Below are 11,463 nucleotides of genomic sequence, written 5' to 3' on the forward strand. Positions count from 1 at the left end.
TGGTGGCAAGTTGTGCTCTAAATTTGCATGTGAAACCACGCACACTCTCAGAGCAAATTCAAATTAAACAACAAAAAACGATGTTTCCCTTACGCCAAAGAGTATTTGTTTTAGTGATTCCCATCACAGAATGGATTACCTCTGAACCGAGTTGTGAATTAATGTAAATGACGCACGCTGCAAGGGTACTTGGAATCAAACAACAGAATCATCTTCTTGGTTCTTTCGGTAAAGTCACGTAGAAGGGAAATCATAAAATAATAAAAACAAAACATAATAAAATACAATTCTCACGACGTTTCGGCCACAACGCAAGCAGCCGTCCTCAGGTGAAGAACAGAGCTGACCTGTTCTACGTGACTTTACCGAAATGAACCAAGAAGATGAATCCCTGCAGCCACGAAAGCTTTAAATCGAAATTTAAACAGCAGAATGTTAATGTTAAGTCGCCACCTGCTGATACAGCGACAAGATTGAGCGCACGACACAATCATTTGCGTCGTGTGGATTATACAGCTTCAGTGTGGAACTAGGATCATGTGGCTGTCACCAGCAGTGGTTGAAGCAAGACTGGACCCTGCTGATAAACGTCAAGACCGGTGCAGCATTTTGGTCGTCATAATCAACGTTTTTGGGTTAGATCGCGTTATTTATAAATGTGTCGTAACCCTCCACCACCCGACACGGCCAATCAGCAAAAAAGTGTCACATTGACGAAAGACAAAATAGTCCACTGCTTTAGCCCACCGGTGTGTTGAAGCGTGAAACCACAACATTTAAAATTTGCGTACGACGTTTCGCTGGTAATTGCATCCAGCATCATCGGACAATTCGCCAGAATGGTGAGGGGCTCTGCTCTGGCTCCCGGTCTTAAATAGAGCAGCAGCAGCAGCAGGGTGACGTCATCATTTAACTCATCATTCTGTTCGCGTTGAACCAATGCTGCTGAAATTATGCACTCACAAGAGGTCGTGTGGCTGATGCGATGTGAAAAAATTTACCCGTAAAAACAAAGTTTTTCACTCTAAATCCTTTATATGCGTGGCGGCTAGAGTCCTCTCGTCCTCTGGCTTGAGATGGCTGCCACCTATGGGTCAGATGATTGTCTGCCAGCATTAAGCAATTGGTAATTAAATATTTAAAACATTTTCCCTAAACAGCGTAAAATTTTGGAAAAATGTTTCAAGAAAATTAATTGTCACGCACAACGAGTCTGTGTGGAAAATGTCAGCTCGATTGGATCACGGGAAGTGGGTTAAAAAACGACCGAAAGATTTGCACGGTCGTAAGCAAGCAAGCACGCAAGCAAGCAAGCAAGCGAACTTAATATAAAGGATTTAAAATACACTGTTCTTTGTGGAAGCAGAGATATGGCAAAGAGAAAAAAATGTTACTCTAACGTTTCGCTAACGTCACACCAATAATGTGGTTTGGGCTCATATCCTGCGATTGAAAATCGATATTTCTATGGCAGGGGATCAATACCTCCACAGGATGACCCATTGTGGTGTTACTTGCATTATGAATGCACTAGGATGCTAAGGTTGCTGCCTCTCGGTGCTGCGATCCTGCTAAAACACAAAACACAAAGATCCCCCATATAGCCTTAACAGACTGAGGGGACAAGTGCTGTTAGCGAGCACCTGTGAAGGCCGGCACGGCACACGAGGGGGTTGGTGGCAAGCACCACGCCCGACCGCCTTTGTCTCCCAAGTAGCGTTGTTTACACGCCCAGGACCGGTTCAAATAATCGTCACTGGTGTTGGCCGTGAGCGGGAATCGAACCCGGGTCGCCAGGTTTGTAGCGCAGCGTAGCTAATCGCTACACCACCGCTCCCCTCTACACACAGACACAGACACACACAAACACACGCAGACACAACCAAACCATCGCACCGCAGACCTCGCCTTGCGCCAACAGCGGCCACTGCCTTTCAAGAAGGACTTTAACTCGGTTAAATCAAGGGAGCTGGCTATCAAGACGTGAACAGGACAAAAAGAAGCATCCCAACATCTGACGGTGAGAACAAATGTCATAACCGCATCACACGCGAAACGCAATTTCCTCAACACGAAGCGCTCCACCTCCCCGTGCAAATAATCGCTGGCCAGGTTGGGGGGACATCAAACAAGGGATGTGGGAACATCAAAGAATCCTTAGAAATGGGTAAGCGATACGCACAGGGCACTTTATGAGCGTGCAAGGCATTACTTTTCATCAATTCCCTCCGCCCCAGGATCAAAGGTGGGGGGTGGGGGCTGCTGGCTGAACACTCGAAATGAGCAATAATAACCCTGTGGGCCAAGCAGTCGACTTGGAGGAAGAGGGGGGGGGGCGAAATCGACAGCCGATTTCAAATGTTAAAGCCGAATTGCAGAGTCGAGCGAGCCCCAATCTCCAGCAGCGGCTCCTGACACCCCCCACCTCGCACCCCGCCCCCCCACCCCCGATTCGGTGGTGGAGATTCCACATTACCATGGTGGGAGCCCAGACCCTCCACAACATCCACCGTCACACCTCTTGATTTAAGAGTCGTTCTGAGCTCATTTTTCACGGATCCCACAATGATGACGGGCTGAGTAGCACGCCCGGAGGGGTAGGGGGGAGGGCAGTTTCGGCATCGGTTTCAAGCAAGCCTGGACCCTGCTGATGAGGCGGCGAATGTCAAAGCCGGTCCGGAGTTTCGCTTGCGTTGAACCGATGCTGCTGAATTTGTGCGCTCCCAGAAGGCCGTGCGACCGATGGGATGTGTGCAAACATTTTTTTTTTAGTAGAGAGACAGATATGGGTAGGGGAGTTATTGCATGCTTATTTGTCTCGCTGCGTATAATCTCCACAATGAAGCTAAAGACGACAATTGTAATTGTGCCATTCATAATTAACTGTAAACACAATGCAATTGTAATTACAATTTCAGCTGACAATACTGGGGTAATCGTGGTGATACTCGCCCCCCGGGGGGGTCTGCTGAGCAGACCTCCGACTGGGATGTGAGATTACTGTGCAATGATTCAACTGTGCACTTGCCCATAGTGCCACCTGGAGGATTTAATCCAACCGACTTGACAATTCTTCATAGCTACGGCCATTTATCAAACAATCCACCACCCCATTTCCCCACAAACCTTCCTCCGAACCCCCCCCCCCCCCCACCTATAAACTAAACGGAAACTATTACATCTGAGAGCGTGATGTCGAAGCTCTGGGCGCCCCCCGAAGCGCGGGGCCCGGGGCAGTCGCCCCGATCCTAGGGACGGCTCTGCTCACCACACTGCTCCGTGCTGGGAGTGTATCAGAGGTCGCAACCGGGTACCTGATACCCGTACCCTACCCGATACTCGGCTACCCTTACCCGGCCGGGTACGGGTAGCCGTTTGCGACCCTGGTGCGGCCGGGTACGGGTAAGGAATCAAAATCCGTTTGCGACCTCTGGAGTGTATGAATGCAATACGGACGGGCAAGACGATGCTGCTGCAGTGCCCTCTGCTGTCCACCGTGCAGCCCTGCAATCAGTACGCCTATAACGTCGCCATGCACGGTGGACACTCGATCCCAGCACGAACCAGGCTCAGACCTGCTTGGTATGACGAGATCTCACGAGATCAGACGCATTCCACGTGTTTGCTCATATCACTCATCCCTGTACTATACCGAACACAGTCGAGGGCACTGTTGGCAAACGTGCAGGAAAATAATTCGTCGGTTTCCATTGTGGACGAAACCCAATAATAATACTGGTTGGAACCTCCTGGTTACACCAGCCCACAGGGGATTATTGTGTCCGTCCATTCGTCATGCAGGGAGGGGCTGGGTGCGGAGGGTGGGGCTGGGTGGGGAGGGGCCGGGTGGGGAGGGGCCGGGTGGGGAGGGTGGAGAGGGGCTGGGTGGGGAGGGTGGGGGGCTGGTCACCCCGTGGTGCCCTTATAAAACTCAACGTTTAACCTACTCACGCCGGCGTGTGCCCGCCCTCACAGTCGGGCATATTTGCGGAATACACCACGCCGCCGTTGACCCTGGCCATTGACCGAGCAACCCAACGTCCCTACCAGCTCCCTCCGCAGGAATGTGTTAATTGACGTTTATAAAGCGTCCTTAAACAATCGTTCTCATGCTGCTAAAAACCCAGACGTGTTCTCCAGTCTGGTGCAATGAAGTTGAACACAGTGCCAGTACCGGGTCTCGGTCCAAATCAAATCCTGCCGACCCGAAAACCGATGCCAATTCCTGGGCTACACCGCGTGGAGCTGAGACAGATAGCAACCCGGGTGTAGAAGCACAGGTGGAGACTCACTATGAGACCTCCTTTACCAGTGGCAAAATATAGTATGTTTTTACCCTTTCTATTGGTACAAAAACTGACACCTTTATACAAGGGGTCATGTTTGCAATAACCACAACGCAAGCAGTCAAAATGCAAACAAAAAGAAACAACTCTGATAATGATAACGATATGCACTGTCCTTGAAGTTGATTGGTCCACACCAGAGACAGCTTTTCTTAGAACCTAGTCTCCATTGGTGTTGGACCAGATGACGCCAAAAGCGTACGTGGAGAGACTCCTTCAGCCGCACATGGCCACATCAAGTATGTTGTTCAAGGCAGTTTGCATACGAGGTGGCACGGTTATTCCGACTTCCTGGATTCTGCGCTGAAGGCACTTGGCACGGTTTGAAGCGAAACATCTCAAACTATAACGAGTATGTTTTTTACACGCTTTCATTAAACTCACTCTGTCTGTTGTTGTTGTCGTTGTTGTTGTATCCTCAAATCTTGTAACTCAATTTTAACCCACTTCCCAATGCGGTATCGACTGCAAACTTGGTATACTTATGTCATACTGATGACAATACTATATTATATCATACAAAATATTCAACAATCATTTTTATATGTTATGCTTAGTCTTGGGTCTAATTGTCCACGCTCAACTGACGTTGGCTGTAATTGGCCACGGTCCCTTACGTTATGGCAAGCTTCGAAGCCACTTCCTGGAGTCGTGGAGGTCTTCCATTACTAGTACATTTCATCAAAGCGTGTTTAAAAAAATATATTACTTATTTTTTAAAGCAACCAGGCCACAAATAATTGCTCAATGAAGCCAAATACTCTCAAACGCATCATGTCGATTCTAAATGTGGAGGGAATACCAGGCGAGGTAGCGAAACGGACCCGGAGAAAAATCCACATGACCACGGGGAGAGAGAGAGAGAGACACGCAAAGTCAAAATATACAGCAGGCGTCAGGGTTGGGATCAAACCCACGACCCTCCTGCACACCAGGCGATGTAGTGAAACGATTTCAAGTTGACCTTGCTTAACCTGGCGGAAACTCAAGGGAGCAGGTTGAGCCCCGTTCGCACGAAGTGACCCCTTGGTTACCAAAATGACACACACAAAACAAGAGAAGAACGGCAATACACACACACACACGAAGGCTAATGTTTCAGCCAACGGCATGAGCCCAGAGAAGTGAGCAACACTCTCTCACGATGCGGTCATCAGACATAAAAAACCAGAGCGGGGGGGTGGTGGGCCTTCAAAATTCGACAAAATGCCACGATTGGGGAAGCGACTTGGTTCATCGTTGCGGTGAAATGTTGTCGCACCTCGGAGTGTGGCCGCAGCGGTCTTGCAAACCCGTTTCTGTTTTGTTAAAAGATTTCACCGGCACAATCCCCTGAGATGGAGCACCGCAGTCTGCAAGAGTATCCGGTGTGTCCACTGACACATGAATAGCAAAACACGTAATGACGTGTAAACACCACGTGACATTTACATGAATCAAACATTGCCTATAATTATCATCCATCGTTACACCCTCTAGCGGTGACTAAGGCACATGTGATATTCTTGTGGAAATCTGAGATTACCACTGTTCACCACTGGATGTCTCTCTATAAATATTGTCAATGGCCCAAATCATCTCCGTCAGATCTCGAAAGCTGAGTCGACTGAAGGCTGAGACTGTGGCTCGGATGAGTGACAACCATCCACGAGGCTATGCGGTGGGTAATACTGTACTTCTATGCTCCCATGTCTATGCCTGCCACCGACATCAACCCGCACTGACTGGCCTGCAGGAGTAGGTCAAATTACCACCCACGACCCCATGGCCGTGGGGATGCCATCATCCAGCACTGTGCACACATTAAGTGTCAAAGTCAAGTGTCCCCCTGCTCAAACAGCCAATGGGAAGCCTGCTCATTTCCCATTGGTGGAAATTCCACATTCCAATGACAGGGCCAAGTTTCTCCACAGGATGTCCGCCCGCAAAGAATTACTTACAGGATTCACTCTGGGCGAGGGGGGGGGATAACGAGGTGAGTTTACCACGACCTGAAAAATAATTTAGCGTGCAAGGTATTCTTGCTTTTATTATCGTGCAAACCTATCGTGGTGGCACTGTGTTGCACACATGAGTATAGTCTGCCAGTACGTAGGCTATTTTGCTGCGTGGTTTTACAAACGTAATTTGAAAGCATTTTTTTCCTTCAATGTGGAAACTTGATGCTGGCACAAATGTCAAACCGTTTATTTTAATAACACTTTTTTTTTTGGTCACATAATATCCATTGTGAAGCAGCAGCCAGCGGAGCAGTATCTGTGGTTAGTGGAGCTCCGGCATTAACCAGGGCAACCGTGTTGTTGAACCGTGAAGCTCTGCAAAAAAAAGTGGCAAACACACTGCTGGCTCGGTGGTTTTACCATCCCAACGGGGATATCGCTCACAGAGACAGCAACAATGGCTTACTGAAGTCTGCCATTAGACTCAATCAGAATCTTCATTGACACTGGACAAAATCCGATTAGCTATCAAGCTCGTTGACACAGGTCTCCAATCGTGCCCTGGCCACCTGGGCAGTCAGGCAGGAATGAGGCATTGGCCCAGATTTTGGTCACGGTCAAGCACTAGAAAAAATGCGCAATGAACGTGAGCCAAAGTGAGACAGGGCCTTGTAACAGAGATCGCAAACGGGTTTTGATTCCTTACCCGTACCCGGCCGCACCAGGGTTGCAAACGGGCATCCGTACCCGTACCTGGCCGGGTACGGGTAGCCGGGTATCGGGTAAGGTACGGGTATCGGGTACCCGGTTGCGACCTCTGCCTTGTAATGAGCAGCAAGGCCAATAATAATCACCACCACCCCTTCCTTCCTGCTGATACATCCAACAACTGCTGAACAGTCGGCGCCCCAACCTCCAAGGACTGCTCTCACCAAATCATCGCTATCACCCTCTGGCGTCAGGGCTTCCCCTATTACTGGACAGTCACCGTGAGCGGTGACGCGGCCCAGCAGAGAGGTTCGAATCGAGCGGCCACCTCGGTCAATACCGCGCGTGTAATAACCACAACAATAATACGATGCGCCGTCTGATTTACACCGAAAGTTAAAGATTGGGCTATTGCGTGACGGGGGTCAGGATTCAAATCTGAACATTACCCGCAAATCGCTCAATTGAGCATCTTAACAGCTGTCAACTCATACGCTTTGACTCCGAATTCCTCCTGCACAGGGAAATCGAGTTGTCAGGTCCATACGGCGTACAACCGTTTCAATACGGGCAACAACAAACATGTGAAATTGTTAATTGTTTTTTTTACCCTTTTATCTGGCAACAAAACTGACACCTTTTTTTACAAGGAGTCATGTTGCATTGACCACAATACCTGTAGATGATGCGCCTTTTGGCGTCATCTGGTCCAACACCATGTGAGACTAGACTCTAAGGAAAGCTATCTCTCGGGTGTGGACCAATCAACTTCAAGGACAGTGCATCAGAGTTGTGTTTTTGTTTGCATTCCGACTGCAGGTATTGTGGTAAAATGCAAACATGACTCCTTGTAAAAAAGGTGTCAGTTTCGTTGCCAGATAAAGGGTAAAAAAACCAATTATCATATTTTGCTACTGGCAAAGGAGGTTCCAATGATGTAAAATTGTGTTTCTCACTTGTGATGTTGGGACTTTGTAGGATGTACGTTGAGATGTGTAAGGGCACGGGGCGACCAATAGGGTCTGAATTGGTCTGTAACAAAGTCGGCGCCTATGAGGGATTGACGACTGGTGAGTGAGTGTGAGTGAGTGTGTGAGTGTGTGTGAGTGAGTGTGTGAGAGTGAGTGAGTGTGTGTGAGTGAGTGAGTGTGTGAGTGAGTGTGTGTGAGTGAGTGAGAGTGAGTGTGTGTGAGTGAGTGAGAGTGAGTGAGTGTGTGAGTGTGTGAGTGAGTGTGTGAGTGTGTGTGAGAGTGTGTGTGAGAGTGTGTGAGAGTGAGTGAGAGTGAGTGAGTGAGTGTGTGAGTGAGTGAGTGAGAGTGAGTGTGTGTGAGAGTGTGTGAGAGTGAGTGAGAGTGAGTGTGTGAGTGAGTGTGTGTGTGAGAGTGAGTGAGAGTGTGTGAGTGAGTGTGTGAGTGAGAGTGAGTGTGTGAGTGAGAGTGTGTGTGAGAGTGTGTGAGTGAGTGAGAGTGAGTGTGTGAGTGAGAGTGTGTGTGTGAGTGTGTGAGTGAGTGAGAGTGTGTGTGTGAGAGTGTGAGTGAGAGTGTGTGAGTGAGTGTGTGAGGAGTGAGTGAGTTGAGGTGTGTGAGTGAGGTGTGTGAGGGTGTGAGGTGAGTGTGTGAGTGAGTGTGTGAGCGAGTGGTGAGTGTGTGAGTGAGTGAGGGTGTGAGTGAGTGTGTGAGTGAGTGTGTGAGTGAGTATGTGAGTGTGTGTGTGAGTATGTGAGTAAGTATGTGAGTGTGTGTGTGAGTGTGTGAGTCAGTATGAGTGAGTGTGTGCACCTGGCCTGGCACAGACACCGCTGGCAGATCTCAACTCAACAACAACAACGACCGCTGGCGGCTGGGCCCGAGACATGGCGAGACATGGCGAGTCTCGGGCTCAGCAGCAGCTGCAGCCAACTTGCGTGAGACACGAGAGAGAGACACGAGAGGGACACACGAGAGAGACACGAGAGAGACTTTGACTTGAGTGAGTGTGAGAGACACGAGAGACACGAGAGAGACACGAGAGTGAGATACACGAGTGAGATACACGAGTGAGAGACACGAGAGAGACACGAGAGGGACACACGAGAGAGACTTTGACTTGAGTGAGTGTGAGAGACACGAGAGAGAGAGACACGAGTGAGAGACACGAGAGGGACACACGAGAGAGACACGCGAGAGAGACACACGAGAGAGAGACACGAGAGAGACTTTGACTTGAGCGAGAGACGCGAGTGAGTGAGAGAGACACACGAGAGAGAGACACACGAGAGGGACACACGAGAGAGAGACTTTGACTTGAGTGAGAGACGCGAGAGAGTGAGTGAGAGAGACACACGAAACAGAGACACACGAGAGAGAGACACACGAGAGAGAGACACACACGCGGGGTGTGTGTGAGACTCTGACCTTCTCGTACACTTTGATCCCGTCCTCGCCGTGCCCGTGCTCGCCGCCGGGGCTGTGCTGCAGCGCCTGCCCCACCAGCGAGCTCGTCGCCTTGTTGTGCGCGGTGCTGGACACGCACCTCGCCGCCTGCTGCTGCTGATGCATCCTGCTGCTGCTGCTGCTACTGCTGCAGATGAAGACGCGGGGCCCGCCAACAGCAGCCGTGCCCCAGGCGGCCCGGAGCAGCCCCAGCCTCCCGATCGATGCGGCTGCTGCTGCCGCCGCTGCTGCCGCTGCTGCCATGTTCATCACCAACAACCTCCTCGTCCTCCGCCGTGACCTCTTGCCGGCTCCGTAGCGCACCACGTGGGCTCAAGGCGCCGGTGACGTGCGCACGCGGTACGGCCATCTTGGATAGGGGTGGGGGGTGGCTAGAGACGGTGATGTGACCTGCAGAGTGGCCATGTTGGGTAGGGGTGTGTTGATGGGGGAGACGATGTGGTCCATGTGGGTAGGGGGGGTGTTGATGGGGGGGGGGGGGGGGGAGACGATGTGACCTGCAGAGTGGCCATGTTGGGTAGGGGGGTGTTGATGGGGGGAGACGATGTGGCCATGTTGGGTAGGGGGGTGTTGATGGGGGGAGACGATGTGGCCATGTTGGGTAGGGGGGGTGTTGATGGAGAGAAGAGACGACGAATGTGACCTGCAGAGTGGCCATGTTGGGTAGGGTGTGTTGATGGGGGGAGACGATGTGGCCATGTTGGGTAGGGGGGGTGTTGATGGGGGGGGGGGGGGAGACGATGTGACCTGCAGAGTGGCCATGTTGGGTAGGGGGGTGTTGATGGGGGGAGACGATGTGGCCATGTTGGGTAGGGGGTGTTGATGGGGGGAGACGATGTGGCCATGTTGGGTAGGGGGGGTGTTGATGGAGAGAAGAGACGACGATGTGACCTGCAGAGTGGCCATGTTGGGTAGGGGTGTGTTGATGGGGGGAGACGATGTGGCCATGTTGGGTAGGGGGGGTGTTGATGGAGAGAAGAGACGACGATGTGACCTGCAGAGTGGCCATGTTGGGTAGGGGGTGTTGATGGGGGGAGACGATGTGGCCATGTTGGGTAGGGGGGTGTTGATGGAGAGAAGAGACGACGATGTGACCTGCAGAGTGGCCATGTTGGGTAGGGGGTGTTGATGGGGGGAGACGATGTGGCCATGTTGGGTAGGGGGGGTGTTGATGGAGAGAAGAGACGACGATGTGACCTGCAGAGTGGCCATGTTGGGTAGGGGGGGTGTTGATGGGGGGGGCGGGGAGACGATGTGGCCATGTTGGGTAGGGGGGGGTGTTGATGGGGGGGGAGACGATTGTGACCGGCAGAGTGGCCATGTTGGGTAGGGGGTGTTGATGGGGGGAGACGATGTGGCCATGTGGTAGGGGGGGTGTTGATGGAGAGAAGAGACGACGATGTGACCTGCAGAGTGGCCATGTTGGGTAGGGGGGTGTTGATGGGGGGAGACGATGTGACCTGCAGAGTGGCCATGTTGGGTAGGGGGGTGTTGATGGGGGGAGACGATGTGGCCATGTTGGGTAGGGGGGGTGTTGATGGAGAGAAGAGGACGACGATGTGACCTGCAGAGTGGCCATGTTGGGTAGGGGGGTGTTGATGGGGGGAGACGATGTGACCTGCAGAGTGGCCATGTTGGGTAGGGGATCCATTGATGGCAGGCGATGACATAGTGGCCATCTTAGTTAGGGATTCAATGACGGTAGAGACGTCAATGTGACCTGCAGTGGCCATCAATTTGAGTCGGGGATTAATTAATGTGATGCAATTGAATGCAGAGTAGCCATCTTGGGTAAGGGATTTATTGATAGGCGGCAATAACATGCAGAGTAGCCATATTGGTAAGGGATTCATTTATGCGTATATAGGGGACCCCGGTATAAAGATTTTGTGGGTTCGATCCCAACCCTGACGCCTGCTATATATATGAGTTTGCATGTTCTTCCCGTAGTCGTGTCGATTGTTCCACGTGTCATCCGGTTTTTTTCCCCCTCCACGTTTATAAACATGCGTTTAGAGTATTTGGCTGCTATAAATT

Source organism: Lethenteron reissneri, chromosome 52 (genome assembly GCF_015708825.2).
Source record: "Lethenteron reissneri isolate LAM-NWPU_2019-01 chromosome 52, ASM1570882v1, whole genome shotgun sequence".
NCBI lineage: Eukaryota > Metazoa > Chordata > Hyperoartia > Petromyzontiformes > Petromyzontidae > Lethenteron > Lethenteron reissneri.